We start from the raw sequence: 22,281 nt of genomic DNA, 5'->3' as shown, positions 1-22,281 counted from the left end.
TTTCTGTTCTTTCCAAGCCAGACCCTTGAACTGCTTCTTCTCTTGCAGATTTTGGCTGTGTTGACTCTTACCCCCGGGGCTGCAGAATGTTCTGCTGATGGATTTTTATTCAGTCATTTTGGTATTTATCAGTGTACCCTTACCTACCTGTGCTTTCACTTCAGCCCCTCAAATTCTGCACCAATTATGTCAAAAACTCTGAAAATCTGGCAATCTCAGCCTGTGCAGGGGAAGTGCAAGGTGCTGAGATGCAGTGGAGTCCTTTGTAGACAACCAGCAGTCAGGCCTGACGTGCTCCCTGTTGGGGACCTCACTTCAGCCAGGCCCTGAAGTATGCGCTCATTTTACTTGCTTGTTTAATCTCACACAGCCTGAATTATTAAGGTTGGGCACATGTTTAACTGCCAGCTGAATCAGAGTTTAAGGCATGAACAAGCAGTGTTTTCGCTGGGAGGGTGGGCAAGATTACCAGCTCCAATGCTCCAAGTTTGGCCGTCTCCCCATCCCCAGGCCCTTTAATTGCTAACTCCTTCTGAAATGTTTTTAGGGGAAAAAATTGGCTGGCACTTTTCACTCTCTAAGAAAAAATCCCTCCCTGTATGTGGGTGTGGGTGAGTAGATCTCCGGGAAATAAGGCCTGTAGGGCTTGCAGCAAAATTCTTCAATTTTTCCTCTTTTTTTCCCTTAAGAAGAGATTAGGAAATCAATAAAAGTTTGAAAGGCACATTGTAACCAGCCCTGACCCAACACCCACTCTAACCCCTCTCTGAGAAGCAAGGCCTAGCGGCAAAGTCTGACGTTGATCACTGCAGCACAGCTGCGGCGCTGCCAGATGTGCGTGAGGAGCATGAACCCGTCTTCAGACCCCAAAGCCCCCAGGACTTCCCCCGTGCCGAGCTGCTGGGTTTTAACCAGCCTGGTGCTGCCTCGCTGTTTCCTCCTGCACAGGCGGTCTCCTTTGCACCAACACCATCTGCCCCTGCTGCTTTTTCAGGTCTCTGTGATGGCCATGGGTGCTGCCAAGGGTGCCTCCATTCATTTTGTGGTTTGTTTTTGCCTGGGACCAGCCATACACTATCTCTGCACCAAATGTTCTTGTCTTTAAAATGCTCTTGCTTTGAAATATTCTTGAGTGGACTCCATTTTTATTTTTTTTTGTTTCTGTTACAGGAGTATTTCATATTTGGGGTTCTGTTTGTTTGTTTGTTTGTTTTGTTTTGTTCAGGGGCACAAACCAAAAGACTGATTTTCATCCTGAACTTACTTAAATGTCAATAGACCTGAAAAAAAATAGAAACCATACTACTTAAAAAGTATCAGGCCCACAATTTGATCCCACATACTTTTACAACCCCAGATTCTGGACTCTTGTCATCTCTGTCCACTGGATAGCCAGTGGCTGAGGTAGGTAATTCATCGGGTGCTTTAGATCTTTGCTGGGATGAGTTACCCTTCAGGGGCTGCCACCTGCTTCTTGGGGAAGATAGAGGCAGCTGATAGGAATGGGTCTCTTTGCTGAAGTGCTCCATGCAGGGCCTTATCCCAGGCCTCAGGGAGAAAGACCACAACATGAAGTTATTGGCATGGCATGAACCTACAACAAGGTTAAGGGATGAAAGAATAGTCCCCAGGATAGTCCCCAGAACTTCTCATCTGGATCAAAGCTTTCCAAAGAGTCCAGTGATTTTGAGCAGCTTGGTTTCTGGATGCTTAGTTTGAGAAACCATGAAGTGCTCAAATCTGCTGTATGGGGAGCCAGATCTAAGCTCTAAGAACTGGGAAACTTGAAGTCATTTGTCATACCTATAACAGGGTCTCAAGGTCCACCCAAAAAACCTGTGGTATGGAAAAAAAGGACAAAATTATCTGAAAAGCTAAACTGTGATTATACGAAAATGATTGATGTCTTCAGACAGAGGTATATATGCATACAATTATATGGTTGGCGCATGAACAAAAGCTCTTGTGCTTGGACCACTTGCAGCTCACATGATCTCATTTTTTACTGAATGTAGCCAAGATTAATAGTTTTGAAAGATAATAAACATCCACAATATGGTAGAGGTTCCTCCATATAGTGTAACATAGAGGAGGAGATGATGAATGGCGCATTTATAAAATGCACTACATGCAACGTGGCTACTTAGTTCTGTCTTATATTTATAATATTAATGTCTTAAAAGAGCATTGTAGCAAATATACACTATAAACCTTCATTTTCTTTCAGAAAGTCAATCCTTTCACTGAAATTGGTTTACTGAATCTAGGAGGTGTTTGTTTGCCTATGGGACACTGCTAGATGAGTAAGCTTAACATGCTGGAAATAATGGACTCTTTTCTTAAATGTTGACTGTGGCTTTGGAAGAAACTCTTCTGGAGTTATTAGTACTTGTTTGGTTAATCTTAATTTGGATCCATCTGCAAACACACAAACATTATGAGGTACTGTATATGTACATGATAAAGCAGCCTTTTTTCCTTTAGAGCCTCACTTGTTCTAGAGTAATGGATTATATTCAGGGAAGTGAGACAAATGAGGCTGCTGCCCTGGGGTTTCATCTACGTTATTCCACAAAATTCTGAGGGAGTACTTGGCAAACCACAAATGCCAGATTTCATTTTTGGGGTGTACCAAACACAACAAGCTTGACTATTAAGAAATTCAGTGGGAGACGGGACAAGGTAATGTGCTATGAAATGATCAGTACTATGAAAATCAGGTACGTGGCTCCACTTGCTGAACACTAAACATTGGGTCACATTTCTGATAGTTTGGGCTTTTCTTCTCCACATGCAAAGTGGAAATAATTTCAACTGAGAGTAAATTAATTGGTGTTTGAAACACTGCTGTATTACGATATGACCACCAAAGACTGCTCTAAACTCAATGGAGCATTTCATTGGAAAGCTAGTATACAAGGAAAAGGCAAGATAACAGTTAGCATTTTGGAGGGTGAAATAATTCACAGTGTTTATGCACAGTGTTAGTATGCAAAAAATAATAATAATAATAATAAATAATAATAATAAATAAATAAATAAATATATATATATATATATATAATTGTGCAAAAAAAAGAGGCGTGGGAACTGAAACTCCAATTGTTTGCCTACCGGTGTCTTTGTGGACCCTTTCCTTCCAGAATAAACGAAGCCAAATCAACATCAGAAAGTCTCCTTGTAGCCTGGCATTTGAAACAACCATATCCCTTTTTGGAACATGATCTGCTGGAAGCAGGGAAATTTTGTGCGTAGGCTGGGCTTTTATCGGGCCCTCAGATTAAAAGGCCACAACATCTGCAGAAGGGGTTGCAGCCTGAATGACGCAGAACTTACGGGGGGCTCCGTGCCCTGGAGGATTCCTGTCGGCAAGCGTGAGCTGGTAAATTAATCGCTGCCCAGGCAGATTACAAAAGTCTAACAGCTAAAACAGAGCACTTATTGCCCTGGAGCACTGAGAGATCTTGGAGCTGTTTCAGCCTGGATGTCAGGAGCCTTTGGGCCAGGTTGTCAGCTAGCATAAATCCACGCGGTGCCACTCAGCAGTGGAGATGGGGCGGCACTGTTGTGGTGTTTGGGAGATGGAGGCTTTGAGCTGTGTCCCCCAGTCTGCATGCGTGCAGCTGGCTGGCTACCTATTGTATCCGAGTTATTATAATTTATGACCAGTGTCTGCAATGCCTGTGCAGCCTGTGTGAGCACTGCCTTCAGGTTACTCCTGGGTGATTTTGCCCAGTCAGATTTTAAATGACTCAAGCCCTGGAGTTTCTAACATTTCCTGTGGCGGGCTGCTCTGCAGTCTGGTACGCTTCACCGTTCAGAAATACATCCTGAGTGCCAAGCTAAATTCTCATGCTCCTTCTCCCAGCCATATTTCCTCGAATCAGCCTAAACAAATTACCTCGGTGATGCGTATGGCCTGCAAATACCTATTGAAATTTAACATACCTATTTTGTTACCCATGTCCCTCCTAGGCTCTCTCCTTCTTCCCCTTTTCTGCCCACTCTCATGCTATTGACATTGCTCAATAATGCTTAAAATAGTTTTCAGACCAATTTAGCTTCATCTTTATTGTAACATCATGTGATGTATTGCTATTTATGTCGTCTTTGCCGCAGGACAGAGTTTCCCTTCAGCCACTGCTCAAACTGACCTCAGAATGGGATCGTGTGTTATCCTTTGGTACAGGTGCTTCCAGAAACTTCCCCTACTATGTGAACCATTGCTTTGCTGAAGACTGAAATTAGATTTGCAGGGTTTACACTGCAGTGCATAGCCTGCTAGGCGACTGCACCTTTGCAGCTTTCCTCTCCTTCTTGGGACTGCTTGTGGCTCTGAACTCCATCCTGGGCATGAGCCTGCTTGGAGGGGCCAGTGCCCTATTGTCAAAAGATCTAAGGGGGGAAATACGCACCCTGGAAAAACCTGAAACAAGATCTGGGCTGCTGTGTTCACTCAGCAGCCACAGAGTGAAGAGGGGAGGGGGAAAGGGGTACCATTTGCTTGCTCTGAGCTAAGCTGCCTACCAGCAGCAGCAAACCTCCAAGCAAAAAAAGTGTGTGGATCCATCCTTTGCCTCTCCTTTCTGCCTCAGTAAGCTTTCATCCCAGCCATCCACAGAGGCCACTTACCTTTTTTTGTTGATTTTTTTTTTTTTTTGTAATTTTTGGTTCCCATGTGTTGTTTTTTTTTTTTTTTGCTTCCATGGAGCCTAGGAAGGCTACCATGCAGAAATGTGGTCTGAGCCCCTGAGCAATGCATTCTATATGCCTGGGTGTGTTGCACAAACTGAGCCTGGCCCGTATGACCAGCATGAGGCACTGCTGGCACCTGAGCTGCCACACGCTCTCAGTGCCACTGTCCAAGCTTGGCAGACCCCCAGTGGGCTGGCTGGCAATGCTGCTGTGAGTGGTCTTCAGGACAGACATTTGGCAGCCCCAGATGAATGGCCAACCTTCCCCATTCTTCCTTACTTATCTGGGTATGTTGAAGATCCATCTGAGAAAATCCAGATATGTTCTAACCTGTTAATGTGCCTAGGGGCCGTTATGGTGGTGGGCATTGTAAGAACTGCACAAGAAGATAAATGCCACTGCTAAAGCTGGAGCAGTGAGCTGGCATGCCCTGCATATCTCGGTGAGCTTGGGCTCATTCATGTTGGTGTAAATGGAGAACAGCTGCTCAAGCCCATCCTATTAAAGACCTGATACATCGGAATCAGACCTGACAAAGAGATCTTCCTTGCCCTTCAGTATTTGCCATAATTTTGGATTTTCAACACAGTCATGGAGGTTTTACACAAAATTGTAGATCCTCAGACTTCACAGAAGCCATATTTTATTCCTAGGCCAACTTAACCCCATTAACAAACAAGCTGGCAACCAAGTAACAGAGTGCTTAGGATGCACATACCTGTGGCACCACCTGCAACATAGAAATTGGTGGGAACACTGCACTCAGGGCATCATCCTCCCTTTGAGCTGAGTGCACGAGGGACTCTTCACTGCTGTGTGTTGCCCTGTACTTGCTCTGATAGCTATATGTTTGTCCCTGTGTGAAATTCTCCCCATGTCTTTGACACTTTCATTTGTCTTTCACTACATGACCAAAATAAATAAGACCATCAGCCACAAACTCATTTGTCTTTGCTGTAGCTCTCAGAGAGTACTGTAATTATTTAACTTCTTAAAACTTTCACACTCTTACAACTCTCATAAAGTAGTTGTTTAACTCTTGATATTTTCTCCCCAGCTGTGATGATTTAATCTAGCCTGGGTTTTGAAAGAGTCAGCCAGGAAAACCCCACAGCGCAATACAGCTCATTTATAAGGATCAGCGTTTCTGCAAGACCAAGCCTGCGCTGCACTCTACATCTGTCTTATCTAAACACTACCATCACACTGTATTTAGGTTTTCACGGTAAGTTAAACCACGACACGTAGATTTGAGAAAGTCATACATCTGGCCTGGAAAGATCATTCTGTATTTTAAACATTTTGCGGAACTGCTCCATATTATTAATTCAGGTAGAGCACATTTGTTTTGGGAGGTTTAGTTCTCTTGCCAGCAAGGGGGAAGCACTGTGGTCTCTTTACCACAGAAGTTCTTACCGTGCACAACCCCCCCCCAAATTAAGCCAGTCTTTACCAACTTTATAAATCACAGCCTTTCATAAACATCACAAAACTATTCTGATGTGAGAATTGTGTTATAACACAGGTGAAGTTCCCATTCTTCCCCAATGATGATTTTCACCCATAAGTGAAAAAAGAGCCAAAATAACTCAGAAAGCTGGAGTGGTATTTTATATTTCAGAATCAAGTCCTCTGAATTCCAAAGCCAGGAAATTCTTATAATTAAGATGCCTTTTACAGACATTAAATACCCGATATAGTTTATGTTGCTTATTAATGGTCAACAAGAATACTTTAAACTTTATATTTAACACAGAAATTGCAAGTATAAACTTCTCCCACTACATATATTTGCTATTGCTGAGCTAACATTGAAAGACACATACTAACTTTTTAAATTTCCTGACTTTTATGATTGCTCAATTTTGCAACCTTAACATTATTTTGAAACTAGGATTGTGTAAAATTTTCCCCATGAGACTAAGAGAACTATGTGCGTTTGAAATGTTGCCTTTCTGTAGCTAATTTCCCTGGTTTTGTGTGTTGTTTTTTTTTTTAACTGAAAATCTTGCAGACAGGAGCAAAATCACAGGACCTCAACAATAATCAAGTGTGTTTCTAATACCCCGGTGCCTTAACTTCTCAGCGTTTGCTGGGTGTTCACGCTCAGGTGCAGGTGTATGTCTGTGACTGATCACAGCCCTGTCCAGGAAAGCACTTGACATTGCTTGAACCGCTCTCATGCTCAGGGTGAAGCACTAGCTTAAGTACTTTCCTGTATTGGGGAATATCTATAGAGATATTTAAACTTGAAAGGAAATTGAATTTAATTTTCCTGTCAATGCATGTGGGATTTGAACAGGTGACGAATTACGTCTAATGGCTGCTAGTGTGCGTAGTCCCTGGACATGAATGGGAAATTAATTCTTTCTGTCTATGTGGAATCATAAAGCAGCGTAATAAGTAAGAGAAACTGCGCTCATGTAAAACACAGCACAGGTCGTTCTGGGTTTGTGTCCAGACTGTTTTGCAACTCAAGTTACAGATTTGTTTCTGGGCCCAATGCTCTTTTTCTAGGGGTGAGCAGATGTCAGGAGCTCTTCTACTAGCCAGCCTCTTTAAGTGAAAATTTGCCCCTTGTGAGGGGGAGTAGCAGACACAAGCAATATTTAAAACCCCTTAAACAAGATTAAATGTTGTCTCAAGTCTGATGCTGGCTCTCCACACCCCTCATAGGCTGAATGTGAACACTGTAAGCAAAGGGAGGGCAATGCCCATCGGCCCAGCTCTGAGGGACAGCACTAAGGTGCAGTGCTGGCAGGTTCAGGCTTTGCCAAGAGCACGTCATCCTCTTCCCTGTGCAGCAGGACAGGAACGGACACCCTACACCCATCTGCGATGAACTGTTTTATTGCTAATGCTAAATGGCGCGTGACTCTCTTCCTAGAGCATGTGTTTACTGCAGGACGTCACCAAATGAATACGACTGAGAGTTGCAGAGGAAAAACAATTACTTTTTAAGCAAGAGCAAATCATTTGTGCTACAAAGAGCACAAAACCTTGTGGAAGCAAAGGTCTTCCAAAGGGCTCAGCACCACACAGGAGAAAGTGATTCACGCTACTAGTAGCTGGGTTTTCAAAACTAGGCACAATGACGGGGGTATTTATTTAATTTGGAAAGTACTGGGTGGCACAGGTTTGTTTCCTTTGAATGCGTGTCTCCCTGGATCATGTGCCAGTGTCTTTTCATGAGCTGATGAATGTATCGAATTTAGGTGCTGAAAGGAACAGGAGACACTTTTACTATGTTCCAAAGAATGGGAAATATGGTTTCGTGGGTTTATTTTTTATTCATTTAGGTGCCGTCCGGTTGCCCACTGCAGATGCCTCTGTAAATATCTGCGAAGGAGGGACCTTTCGGGAACTAGCAGCTACTGATACACTGCACCCAGCAGCCAGAGCCAATAGAAACATACCCAATGTCCTGGATCTCTGTTTTCATTTCTTTCTTGTTCCAGTGTAGCTGTGGATTTTTCTTCCTGGCTTAGAGGTAAGTGCTGCCAAGCAGCCGGGCTGAGTGAGCCCTGCCCTGAGCTGACTGCAAAATCTGCAAAGGGAATGGCAGTGTCCAGGATTGTCCTGTCCCTGCTCTCCCTCACAGCTGGCCTTACTTCAGGAAGCTGCTCCCAAAGGAGGAAGAGAAACCTGCTGTGGTGCTCCAGGTGCCCTGGGGCTGGCTAGCCACACACCTGGGGCTATTGCAATGTGGTTGCCCTGCTATTACTACTACTATCACAATGGCAAACCGAATCCTTGAATAACAACTGAAGGATTTGACCATTCCAGCAATGGCGCCAATATTGCCTTGCTATTACTATTTCTGGTCCCTTATTACTATTTCCCATGTCACATACTTCCAATATGCTTTTCAGAGGCAGTCACATCTTCCAGGGTCTTTGTTAGTGCCTGCTACAGAGATGGGAAAAGCCACACGATAGTCTGTCAGAGCCTAACACAGCAATTAACCCGCTGATGCTTCCTTGATGCAGTGGTTCGTGATGATGAAAGCTCCAGACCTGCTGGCTCCAAGGAGTTACTTTTACTGTATCAACTTTTCATGTGTAATAAAAAGTATAACCACATGAGAAATTGAACTTATCTATGTACCCCCAGGTTTCAGAGAGCAAAAGGCTGCTAAACCAAGCTATGTGATTAGGAAAAATAAGGAAATGAAATCACTTAATGGGAATGTGCAGTGCGTAGAAGGAATCAATAAATAGTTCCCAGGAGTTACCAAGGGCTGTTTAATGCTTTTTGGACCTAAACTATCTAATCCCTACCCTTTCTGTTTTATTTGTCCTCTGTTCTATCACATATCACTGGAATATCATGCATCCTGTGAAGATCACAACAGCTGCTTGGTCCCAGGACTCAAGGTACAGTGACGGGGTCAAGCTCTCTTTATGTTATGTATCAGATTCTCCATGAGAACTCGTTTGCTCTCTAGAACTGCTTTAAAGCCTTTTTGAGGATATGGATATGAGCCCGTTTCCACATGCACCAAAATGTCTTCCTTTTCCTGAGGCTTAATGCATGCTGTGGAATAATCATCCCCTAGATTTGGCCAGTAGCAATAGTTCATCTGAACATTGATAGATAAAGCAGTGCAGCGTGTTGTGCTGTATGGCTGGTGAATCATTCTGCAAAGCACAAAAGAGGAGGAAATTAAAGCCTGCAGGCCTCTCGGTGACATCTGAGTAGCTTCTCTGTGACTAACATCGCAAGTTGTCCCTAGATGTTTTCTGACTTACCTACCTGTTTTTGTTAGGTTTTGTTTGTTTGTTTGTTTTCCACTTTACAAATGGGACAAATGGATGGAGGTAGAAAACTCTTTGTTCTGTATTCAGCACCCATTGAAGTTACTATTCACTTGAATGAGTCCTGGACCAAGACTTTAGTTCTGGATGCTGAGAAATTATCTCCTTGTCACTGTTCACAACAATAAGCTTTCAGAGGACATGACTGCAAGGATGATATATTGGGTGATCACTCAGCTGGTGATAAGCTCAGAGAGGAAAAAATGAAAGACAAAAAATGGGTTGCAGATGATTTTAATTCAAGTTACTGTTAAGCAACATTAATCTACAGCTTTTTTTTTTTTTTTTTTTTTTTTTTTTTTTTTTAGGTAATGTCTACCTGAGCAGAGGAAGGTATGCAACTCCAGCAGTGCACATAACTCATGCCATTGAACACCTACCACAGAGTCATTGCACCATCTTATTTTTCTCCTTTATAGTACCCTATATTCAGCCAGAAGGATAGTCTATCTGCTGGTCTTTATCATCGCTGGAAAAAGTCCTAGTGATTTTATGTGGATGAAAGTCTGACTTGCTTCAGTGGAAGTTGAGCCACGTTAAGGAAAGCTGAGGAGGGCTACAGGATTTGCCTCATTCTCCCAGAGATCAAAAGAGATATCTGTGAGATGGACAAAGTTTTAGGAAACTTAGAAAACTGCAAAAACACTACTTAATTTTAATCAACCTGGACTTTGAAATCAAGGTATCCCTTCACCTAGTAATTCTGTGTGCCATCAACATGTCCAGTGACAAAGGCTATGGTTTAAATCCAGGTTACAGTTTAAGTGTGTATCTCAATATACAGAAGCCTGTTTGTGCAAGTTTTTCTCATTCTTTGACTCACAAAATGTATTTTACATATCAATATAGAAAAAATTGCATTGAGTTAGATCAAAGATCCATCCAACCCTGTAGACTATCCCAAAAGTGCAAATCGCTGAGGTTTAGGAAGGAGAGTAAGAACTGGAAAAACATGTAACATTTCTTTTCCAGAATACTCTCCCTTGTTTCCAACAAGCTGATGATCACAGACCTCTTGACCCTGAAATGCTATCTTAGTGTTTCACCTTAATGACTTTTTCTTTCACTGTTTCATCCAATTACTTTTTCAATGTGTACAGGGGTTTAATATTAAGTGTCTCATGGCAGAAGATAAAGAATATTTTTTTTTTTTTTTATAATTTTTAATTTTAATGTTTTAAACCTGCTATACTCTTGTTTTGTTGAATGTCCCTTTCTTCCTATACTAGAACAGTTATTCCCTATTTAACTTTTCCATGCCACTCATGATTTTGTAACATAAATGCAACTGTGAGGGCAATCCAAATCCACACAGTTCAGATCTACATGATACCAGAAGATATAAAATGGCTTGATTCTTCATAGTAAAGCCACATTTCCACCTATTTCCATTTTCTACCATTTTCCACCTATGCAACCTGCAGTTCTCAGCATAATAAAACATAACAAGCAAGAGTTCTTGGCAAGTGGAGGCAAGTTATTTAATGCCTGTTGAGAATCTGTCCCCGTATGTTTAATAAATGCTTTCATTCAATAAATGTATGCTCAGCTTTAAGAAACATGGAAACTACAGTTTTTTGCATCAAGTGCCAAGATAATAATAATCTGGCAAGTAACTGTTTACTCAAAGTAGTAAAAGGCCAGTGAAGCCAAGACTTGCTGTTACCACTGTAATAACAAATATTTGCTGGTGACCACCAGTCTTCAGTGAAAATTTCAGGTGCCTCTGGTATTTTTCAATTTTTGCTAAGTACCAGGTGACTCGGGGTCCAGCTCCTCTGCTCTTTCTCATACTGAGTTTTATCTGATCGCAAATTAGCCTCAAAAGACTTGAGTCAAAGCAAAATACAACTCATGCTGTAGAACAGCAGCAGAATCTGATCCTGTGTTGCTGGTCTCTAAGTGATTTTTGAGTAGCTGGCACCAGGGCTTTACATACATCTTTAAAATACTGGAGGTCTGGGTTTATTACCAAACATTGTTTTAAAAAAGATGTATGCTATTTCTATTACATACTGTTTGTAAAAACTATGTATTCTTAGACTGGATACTGCAGCTTCTGAAACAAAAGGTAAATGACAAATTCAGACTTCTGGAATTGTGGTACTTCCACCGAAACCTCACTGGGCACATCTGTATATATCACTATGAAATTATTACTGTTCTTTTAAACTGCAGTTTTAATACACTCTTACATATACACCTGATGGTCTTCAGGAAAAAAAAAAAAAAAGAAGAAAGAAAAAAATAAAGAAAGAAAAAAAGAAAGAAAAAAAAAGTCCTTATTGACAATCAGTGATACTGGAAAAAAATTAAATCAATAGAATTAAAAAATGATCTGACATTAGTTATGGTTGTAAGACTTGCTTCTGGACACACCATGAAAGTAATATGTATTTCAGAGCTCTGTTACTATATTGCTCTATTTCATCCATGTTGGCCCTGGGGGTATAAGATGCAGAAAGCACTTTTGGGGAAAAAATACACCAAAAATATGCTAAAAGCAAAACCCAAGGATGACTTTACTTGAGTGAGTTTTCATTACCATGGAGGTCATTCTCAGAGAGAAGCTATAGAGAGAGGCATATCTGTGAGAGAGTAAAACAAACTTCTTGTTGCCCCTGGATGTCTTCAGGACACAGATATCTGTCACAAACCCAAAGAGAGTCCAACAGAGAAAGTGTTATATTCTCAGCCACTGTATATCAGAATACATCAACAAAATGGTGCCAATTTTTACCTGCTAAACAAAATGTAAGCAAGCCTTAGGCTCACTGCCTAACAGGTACCATCACTCCTAAACTGTTGAGTGCCTGCTGAAGTTGCTGGGAGCATAGGGCACTTGACACTTTGTGGCTTCTTGGTCCTCAAGAAGAGACCGTTCTCCTTCCTTCTCTGCACAGATAGGAACAACTCCTATCAACTCCTAGGAACTGCAAAACTCCAGGAAGCCCCCTGGTCCCACAAGCTTGCAATTGAGAGTGGTCCCCCAGCACATTGATCATACCTTGTTGGGCCTTTTCCTTCTCAGGTGCAGCAAGAGGGCTCTGTCAGAGCATTGAACTTGTATCAACAACTTGATTTGGAAAGGAGAAGCACATTGAATTTATAATAGCTCGCTGAGTGACATGCAATTTGTAGCTTGCCTCCAAGTCCTCAGGCAAGTGGCAATAGGTCAGCAAAAGCTTTTACCGTTGTTTGTTTTGGAATATAAAATCTTTAATCTTCTTCATTTTAAAATGATATTGTCAGATGAGTAGAAATAGGTTTCAATAGCTGCCGTGTGGAAAGCAGCATACTAAATGGATGATACCTGACATGTCTGGGGGGCTCTCTGCCCCACAACAAAAAGGTAGAGCCTGTGTAAGTCAGGCTAGGCACACAGGGTGAGTGAGCTACAGGGCATGGATCTGCTCCTCCAGGTCAATGAGAACTGATGCATATTTACTGTAGGGGGATCCTTTTGTATTCACCTCAGACAACACAATGATATATACTTACTACATGCCTACAGCCAGTTCCCGATCTGAAAGAGATTCACAGAAGAAGGTCGGTAGTATAACCTATTCTATGCAAAAAGATAAACTGAGGTACAGAAATGTTTGGTCACAAAAAAGATTAGGAAGAGTGTGTGTAGCAGATTTCCACATTTCCCGTCTCCTCCTGAGCCAATATCTCCAGACTGAGCTTAGATCTCTTCTGGGAACATTTATTTAATCCCAGATCTTCTTAGACATACCCTACCAATAAATCTGCAGGGCATGTTCCCGTGATGTGGTCTCAAACATCAGCAAAGTTAGGTGTCAGAAAGTCTTTGTACTGAGATGGAGGCTGCCCAGTGCATTTTGAGAACTCATAGCTGAATCTTTCACTATGTGGAAAGCCTACTGAAAAAGAACTGCAGGAACAGAAAAATGTGGCCAAGACAGCAAGCATTGCTCTTAAAGGATGACTGCAAAGTCAATAAGGGTGTGTACAAATTTTACTGATATATACGTATATATATAAAGGAAAACAAAACTCCTCTTGTGACACCTTTATTATATGTCTTTCCACCAAGAGCTCAGAACCAAAAATAACCAAGTCAAAAATACTTGGACTAACACCTTCAAATTGCATTCTCTTCTAATATACACAACACAGCCATGTATTAATTACCCCGTTCATTTACATTTACTCTACATCATCTGTGTTTTCACTGCAGCAGGTCTTCTGAACCCAGGAAAGGATGTGGTTTGAATCTCCCTCTGCTAGCACAAGCGCTCAGCTGTTGATCATCAGTGTGTTGATGATGAGATATTCCATATTTAGTATGGTCAGAGCAAAAGGCCAGATTTCAAATCCATTAGTACTGCCTTGCAGCAGCTCTTAGCTGTCTGAGTCATGACTGTTCCCATAAGTGTCAAAAGCCATATAAGGCTCATTTCGGAGAAAAACTGCCAACAGCAATTGGCAATCAGCAATGTGAAAAGCTGCTTAAATGTGATGCATTACCAAGGAACAGTAACATGCAGCCTATATCAGAGCTGGTAGGACCTTCTCCACAAGTGGGAAATCTATATCGGTACCAGAAGGAAGCTGGCTGACAGGAGTGACACGACCCAGAGGAACAGATGTCCTTTCCAGTATGGGACAATCTGTCATGAGCTGCTGATCATATAAACCAACCCAGGGGTCTTGCAATAAGGGACTCAAAGGAGTTCCTGTGCCTCTTGATCTTGTCTCGCAAGGACCTTTAGCTGTAAAATTCTGCAGAGCCTCAGTGCTCTCCTCCTGTTTTGTTGGCTGTGTCAAACCATGAGGTGGGAGAACCATACCCCCATGAGTTATGGACCACCAATGTCCCAGCAGCCTTAGTCTCCCCTCTCTTCCACACCCTAGCAACACTTTTTCTTGGTGTTTGTAGTCTGAAGAAAGTTGAAAACCAGATATAAGAAAATCTCATTTGGGGAATAACTTGGAGAAAACACTTGACTGAGAGAGACCAAGAGGGTTGTTGGAGCTGTGGTCTCATCTCTGCTGGAAGGACTGGCCCTCCTGTGGCTAAGATGGATGTAGTCCTAATGTTCCCATTGTTCTTTCTGTTTCAGGAAACCAAAATAACAACAAGAACACCTAATTTCTTCTGAAACTAGCCAGGAAATTGTGCCCCTTAGATTTGGATGTGGAACTTGGCTGAGCAAACTATGCTTTCATCACCTTCAAGTTAGACTATTGCAAGCAATACATTCTCGAGCTGGAGTTAACCACAAAAAGGTACTCAGAACCTGTAGCTGGTTCGTAAGACTTGTCTCCTGAGTCAGACATGCCAAAGAAAGCACTTCACACCAGTGCTCTGCACTCCCTCTGGGCTCCCAGTCCAGTTAAACAACTGGCTTCAGAGATCTTGTCTTTCAGCTGTAAAATCTTGAAATGGCACAGGCATGCCTCACAGTCCATCTTTCTTCCTTCTTCCTCTCACTATGATCAGTAGGGACAGCAGTTAACATTTTCTGAAGCACCAAAAGACATTTAGCAGCCTTTATCTTTTTACATGGCTGTGGCTTGAGCTCCTACATGTCCTGTGCATTTTTGAAAATTTTATACGTGCAAGGAGTCCAAGGGTCTAAAGTACACAGATCTTATGTGCATGGGAATGGCTGAGCCAATTGCTGAGTCCAGCTTCAAAAAGGGATGTGGTTTGATCAAAAAGCAAGAAGCAAGAATCCCATCGCCCCATGATGTACTTGGCAGCAGAAGCCAGGTGATAGGCACTTTCCCTGAGAAGAGCTACAGTAAGTGAAGCCTTCCCCACTTTCCTAAAGTTAAGGCAAGGTGACAGGTTGTTGATTAGATTCTCCCTGGAGCTGACTCACAGTCCTATTAAGGAGGGTTCACTAGTTTATTTGGCTTCTTTGCTTCATGCTGAGAAAAAAAAAAAAAAAAAAAGTCCTTTGTGTGTGGAAGTATCCCAGAAAACAGATGGTAACTTTTTCCAAAACAGTTTAGTACTCTAAGAGCTACATCCTCTCCATAATAGTCCGTACCACAAAATTAAACAGAAATATTCACAGTGCATGTCTCACTGTAAACTTAAGCAGCAAATATGGCATAAAAACTCTCATAAACACAACAAATTCTATTCTTAAATTTGAACTTCTTTTTTTTTTCTTTCATTTTTTCTGGATATTGGATTGCAGAAGAAGTTGTGGGTGAATATACATAGGCACTCAGCTCCTGATAGAGGAGTTGATGAAGAGAAAATAAAACTCCTTGTAGGTGGGGATTGTAGAACTGAGATACAAAGCACATAGAGAGAGAGTCACTGGGATAAGGAATAACAAAAGCTGCTGTATGGGAGTGAAAAGGAAATGTGACAGACATACAGAGCCCTTGTCACAAGGGTGGAGGCTGGTCTGATGTTCCTGAAGTAGAGTCAGGGAAAAGGATGCACAGCAACGCAATGCAAAAGCTGTGTGAAATGCATTTGACCTGCAAAGTTAGACATCTCTCCCCCATTCCTTCTTGTAGTTGTTCATTATAACATGTCTCTTTCTTTCTCTCCCTAGGGGTCTTTTCACCATATAGCATGCTAAATTTGAAGCATCTTGAAAACCAATGGAGACACAAGTATCACTGTTGCCATGACTCGAACGAGATATATTCAGACTTCAAAATTAATAGGAAATGTTTCTGAGGTCCCTTCAGAAAGGTGTTTTGATTAGTCACTTCTATTAACTCAAAAAATAAGAATTTACCATCGCCAAATGTGTTGAGAAAAAAATAGAAAATGCTGACCTCGCATAAATAAAGATAGTGTGGTAGAAAATACCAAACACAGCATAATTTTTCCTGTTGTTTAACTAATGTCTTCTGATTTTACACTTTACCTTTCTCAGTAATGTGTACAAAAAAAAAAAAATATTTCAAGAATCTTCCAGGAAGTGCTTTGGATTTAAGCAATTTATTTTTAACTTCCTACAGCTTGTTTCATATAAGCTGTAAGATTTAGTTTATGGACAGAAATTAAATAGATTGTACAATTCTGCTGTAGGAAGATCAGCCCAAATACCAGCAGTTAGGTCTGTTTAGACATGCCCAAGTTTTCACACAGAGACTGAGGCAGAGTACGTCCTCTTGCTTTTTAAAAGAGCTTCCCCAAAGAACAACCACATCACAAAACTAACAACTGAAGAGTTTTTCTTTGAACACCGTACAGAGCTGGTGCAGCAAGAAGCACTTACAAAATTAATTGAAACAGCAGCATATGGTGAATTCTCTCCTATAAATGCTACTCACTCAATGAGGATGAATCTCAGAATCCCACCTGCTGGAAAAAGGTGGGAATCATGTCACTTCATAATGAACATCGCCTTGATTGCAATGACCAGGAGAGATTATTAGAGTTGTAAGAAATGCCTCATAGCAAAAACAACAACAACAACAACCAAACAAACAACAAACAAAACAAACAAACAAACAAACAAAAACCACAAAACAACTAAACAAAACAAAACAAAAAAACAAGCTTAAGTCTGCAATAGCCGTATCATGCCATTGCATATATTTAAGGACTGTAGCAGGAACTGGAGTCTGATGAACACAGGCCAGTAGTGGGCAATAGAAGTTGTCTGTGCTGAGTGAGGCTCCAGCAGCAGCTGTTTCTGAAGGCAGTCAAAAAGGTAGTGTTGCCTTCAACATCTAAATTTCTTGTTCAGAACAATTTTGGAAAGCTCTGCCTCTCAATGACTGGCATTTGTATTGCATCCAAAACAAGCCATAGGAAAGAGTAGTGGCCAATTTGCAAGGATGCCTACCTCTCTGGCTGGCTTAATGGATAGCTAAAGGATAATGTACCATAATTCTGGGTTAAATGTGATTAATAGAAATGCGTTGTTTGTTGTTGAGCATCTCAAGTGGAGGCTTCTAGGCTTTAATTCATAAACAGCTTATTCTAGCAGCTCATAAGCAGTGCTAACAAGGGAATCTTGACAAGAATGTTAAAACTCATAGCCTGGGATTGAATTCATGTCCTCAAACACTGTAAGTGGATCCTCCTATATAATAAGGGCTTTTACAAATCACCTTCTTCCTCATGGGAAAAGGAGGAATATGAGAAACCCCTTAACTACCACCACTACTAAGCACACACTTCAGTTTGCTTTCTAACAGGAAAGGATTTAGGGATCTGCCTTTTCTTTTGCGCAAATTAATTATCAGCTCCTTTATCTTTAAGCAAACTTAGAATAGACCCAAGGAGAACTACAAAAATATTATACTGCAAAGGCAATATTGACATAATTTTTAAAGCTGTAAAAGTCAAGCAAAATGGAATGAAGGTTGAAGAGATGTCTTTACCCCATCAGTCAGACACGGGGATTTATGGCAACACCTAGTGCCTGCAAAAGGAGGGGTTGGGAATAATAGCTTTCACTCAAGCTCATGGTGTGTTATATTTTGTGGGATGAATAGAAATAGTGGTTTTTGTTTTATTTCCCCTTACTTTTTAATATAAAAATATATTAAAAAAGTAAAAGATTTCCGTACAGGATATAACTTGTTCAAGTCTTTTTCCTCTTGGATCTTTTATCCTTTAGGTAATGATAGCTGGTTGAACACTTCCATTTTCATTGTTTTTGTGAATAACATTAGCCACATACTCTTCGCATCAATACATTGATTTTATGCATGTGCATGAATAAGTATGCTGAAGAACAAATGTTCCTTTTCTTCAAAATTTAATGCAATGTTTAAAATTTGTTACCAAACAGAAAACATCAAGATTTGCAACAGGCTTTTTTTTTTTTTTTTTTTTTTTTTTTTTTTTTTTTCCCACACTAGGAATTTCAATAGTTAAAAATTGCAGGAAGATTAGAGGCAATACAAGGGACACCAGAAATGAAGTTCAAATGTTGCAAACTTTGTTACAGACCTCACACCTTTGGAAGGGTTAGAGACCAGGGTACAAGCAGGGAAGAGCAGTGCTGAACCTGCTTGGGCTGTTCCACTGGAGAGGAGAGCCCCAGCTCTGCCTAATTAGGAATCTAAATGCAAAGAAGAGTGGCAAGAAGCTGGGTGAGACTCATTTGTCTATAACTGGGGGAGGGAGGGCTAGCAGAGGGAGAGTATAGTGCTGCATGAAAAATTATACAATTTTATTCACTTATCCTTGTGAGGACTTGCTTAAACTGGGAGTGCAGAAGTTCCCTGGTCTGCCAGCTGTGCCTTCCTTAACTGAGCATAGCCAAGCTGCTTTGTAGCTGGAGGGAAAGCTTATGTGAGTATGGGTTTGGTTCTCAGGTCCTTTTATGCTGGGCAAGGTTTGCGTTTTTTTTTCTTCCCAGAAGAACCTGAAATGGATTTAGTGTTTTGTTGTTGTTTTGTTTATTTTGCTTGTTTGTTTGTTTTATGAATAGTACCACGTGGTGGTCCTGTTTCTTTTGATGCTGAGGGCCTTTTGAGTGACTGGTGTAATAAGTTGACACCTGTGTTCAGCTCCCATCTCCTTTTGACTTTCCTGTGTGACTCCAGGTGGGTTCCTGTGAAGGTGGGTTTCTGCACATCTTGGGACTCCCTGTTTCCCAGGATGGTCCCAGTCCTCACATTACAGAGGGCATCTGGGATGTAACAGGTGAGCAGAGGTTACCTATATTTTTGTAAGAAGTGGGCCCAAAAGACTTGTTTCCTGTGGAGGAGAGAGCATCCCTGTGATATCTCTGTGATGTTTAATAAATGCAGTGTTGCTGCTGCCTTTCTTGCATTGAAAGTGCTCACAGGGAGAGTTTTTCTCTGCCTAGCTGCCTATTTTCGTAACATACTTAGCAACCTAATATCTCAGAAGGTTCTGCTCTCTCAAATCTGTTTGAAATTGGCAGATTTCAAACACGGTCTCTGCAATGCTGTTATAGGAGAAGTAACATACAGGTCATATCTTTACACTAAAAAGTAGTCTAGCAGACCAATACTGTAGTAGGCAAATGCAGCCTTATTGATGACATATGCTATTTCAATGAAATAATTATGTATATGAGTCAGAAACTGAGATGCCTTTGTGTACTGACTTTCTTTAAGGAATGAGGACTGTTGTTGTGAAGACAGTTCAGCTATTTTTCAAAAAATAAATGTAGTAATGCTTACTTACTTATATTTCATTTGCCTCTGATACAAAATCATTAGAGTAGTCTCCCCCTCCCATGGAAACAAAATAGCATTGTAAAAGCCAGTTTTACAATTTTCATCCTGTATCTAAATCCTCCCTCATCCTGCTTGCTTCTTATATGAGACTTTTTGCTTGACCTTTTACACTGTACACATTATAACTCTCTAGCTCTCTAGCTCTCACAAACAAGCACCCCACACCTGTGCATGGATTTTCTTCTGGCCAGGAAAAATGGAAACTTCTCACAGAGAAGAGCTTGTGCACCTCTTGCTGTGCCACCGCCACTCTGAGCTGCATTGCTGCACAAATGCAGGTAGGGAGCTGAGCAATGTGCACCACCAAGGTGTCAGACAGAGCACACTGCACTGGCACAGAGCTAGGAAAATAGGATGAGGTTCAAGTTACTGCACCAGCTCTTCCCTTCAGCAAAAATGTAGGCCACTGGATCTTAATCATGTAGATGTCCGTGCTCCCCTTCACAGGCTTATGTACTAACTGTAGAAAAGTAGGCATTTTTTTTGGTGGCTTGGGGTGTGAATTTAATATCCTCACTTCTTGAGTTCCCTTGCTAATTACAGCTCACTTCATCACTCTGTATTGGAAATGTTTTGCCCTAAGAGTTAAAAAAGAGTAGGAAAAACTATCACAAGAGAAGCACAAACCAAATCTGCAGAAGTAGCAGACTTACAGCACCTGCTTCTGCACTCTGAGAATTAATAAGTTCTTGGGCTTTATTACAGTATGGCTCTATTTAGGCTAGTGCTTGGCAAAGAAGTGTTCAATATATATATTCAGGAGTGTGTGAATCGGTTTTCTGGCTCCTTTCAAATAGCTTTTGCTAGCTAGAACTGCCTGCACACGTCCAAAACTCAAGGAGGCTCTATGGACATTTGGCAACATATGATATGAAGTGAACAAAAACATGTGCTCCAAAAACTGTAGTTTATAAATAAATAATATAAATATTATGTGACAACTGCTGCAAAACGAAATGTTGCACTTCTGTGCATCTGCATCCTGATTTTCGTTTTGATGTAGGGGATGATATTTCTTTTTTTTTTTTTTTTTTCCTTTTTTTTTTCCTTTTTTCCTCCTTAACAAAAATCTGAGCCTTTCACAGCTGGACCTAGAATTCTTCATAAACTTTTGATGTTGACTTCTGCAGCCAAGGAGCTGCAGAAGTCAACATCAAACATAAGCTGTTTGGAAGCAACAGTAAGGTAGCAAAAGATTTCATCTGTAGTGGTATTTGGTTACAAACAACAGGAACAACAGCAAACAGTTAAAACAGCCTCCGTGTTCAGAGCAAGCTGGAATAGAACCCTCTTTCCTTAAGTGTAAATAAAATGTCCTAAAATCCCTCTCCCTTCCTCCTTGAAATCTCATACCTTCTAAAAATATGATGTTGCCCGAATTTTGTTTCCTTTTACTAATAGCTTGGAAAGGGGGAGCAATCTTCATTTGGAACATCACTAAATAAACATATTATTTGTATAAACTCAACTGGTGTAGGAGGCAGATGTTTTTTTAATTCCTGACTGATACAAAAACAAAAACAAAACAAAGAACTGAGAGGTACATAGGTTAAGCTTATATATTTTATCCTATATTCAGCTTTGTATGTCCTGCTTAGGAAAGCACAACAAGCAGGCTTTGTTACTCATTCTCTCTCTCATACACACGTTCAATAGGAAAGACAAGAGGTGCCTGTTTCCCACCGCAGTGACTTACGCTCTCTGTACGGCTCTCTGACATCCCGGCAACTTGCTCCTGCACTCTTCAGAAACCTCAGTGCAGAAGCTCATGGTGATAATCCCTGGTGGGCTACAAGTGCTAAAGGGTAATACCATCACACACTTGATTAGCGCTGACACGTACTGAGTAGCGCGGGGAAGCAGCATAGCCCCTCCACAAAGCCAGGCGCAGCGAGTGACACGCTGCTCGCCCAGCAGGGCTGTCCTGCTCTATGCTAAGTGACAAGCTGATCTGCTGCCGGTCGGGTGGCTTCCTACAGTGCTCTTTCATTTCACTTTCATCCTGACGTGGATTGCCAGGAGATGCTGTGGAGGACAAGCCCAATAACTAGCAGAGGGCAGTGTTCAAGGAGACCTTGAAAGGAGGAATTAGAAACACATCTTCCCACATCTAAATGCTGCAGGCAGATCTTTTGCCTAGGAGGAGTCTTGTGTCAGTAACCAGCTGGTAGTACATGACCCGAGCTGCCTAAATCTGTCATGGGAGGAGAGGTGTCAGAAAACAGAGCGTGCCTCACTGTTCAGTGGAGGACGCGGTGCTGGGATGGGAGCGTCGAGTCCAGCTGACTATTTACAGTCTCCTAGAGACAAGGAGCCTGTGAGTTTTGGTGGTGGTGACAGAGATGGAATCAGCAGTGCAGCTGGCCAAGCCTGGCTAATATGGGGTCCCTTCAGTGTAATATACCGCATTAACTCCCTATTTTTTATGTACAGCAGTATGCTTTACAGTGTGAGAGCTTGGCCTTCAGTGTCAGGGTGGGTAATTGGTTTTTCTATCCTGCTCCCCCTCAAATCCAACACCAAAGCTCTTATTTTTTTATTTTTTTGTTGTTGTTGTTTAATTGATTGATAGATTTGGAGGTTTTTTGTTTGTTTG

General features: G+C 41.4%; 1 protein-coding gene across 1 annotated transcript in view; it reads right to left on the bottom strand.

The window, feature by feature from the left end:
* The window catches only part of CLDN14 (claudin 14), a 33,254-nt gene extending 11,475 nt beyond the window's left edge, over nt 1–21,779 (bottom strand). The window contains exon 1 of the mRNA XM_068688370.1: nt 21,382–21,779. The gene's annotated coding sequence lies outside the window, so the exon portion shown is untranslated. The remainder of the gene's footprint in view (nt 1–21,381) is intronic.
* Between the last annotated feature and the right edge of the window lie 502 nt (nt 21,780–22,281).

This window comes from Anas acuta, chromosome 1 (assembly GCF_963932015.1).
Source record: "Anas acuta chromosome 1, bAnaAcu1.1, whole genome shotgun sequence".
NCBI classification, from domain to species: domain Eukaryota; kingdom Metazoa; phylum Chordata; class Aves; order Anseriformes; family Anatidae; genus Anas; species Anas acuta.
This window is presented reverse-complemented; position numbering and strand designations above follow the sequence as displayed.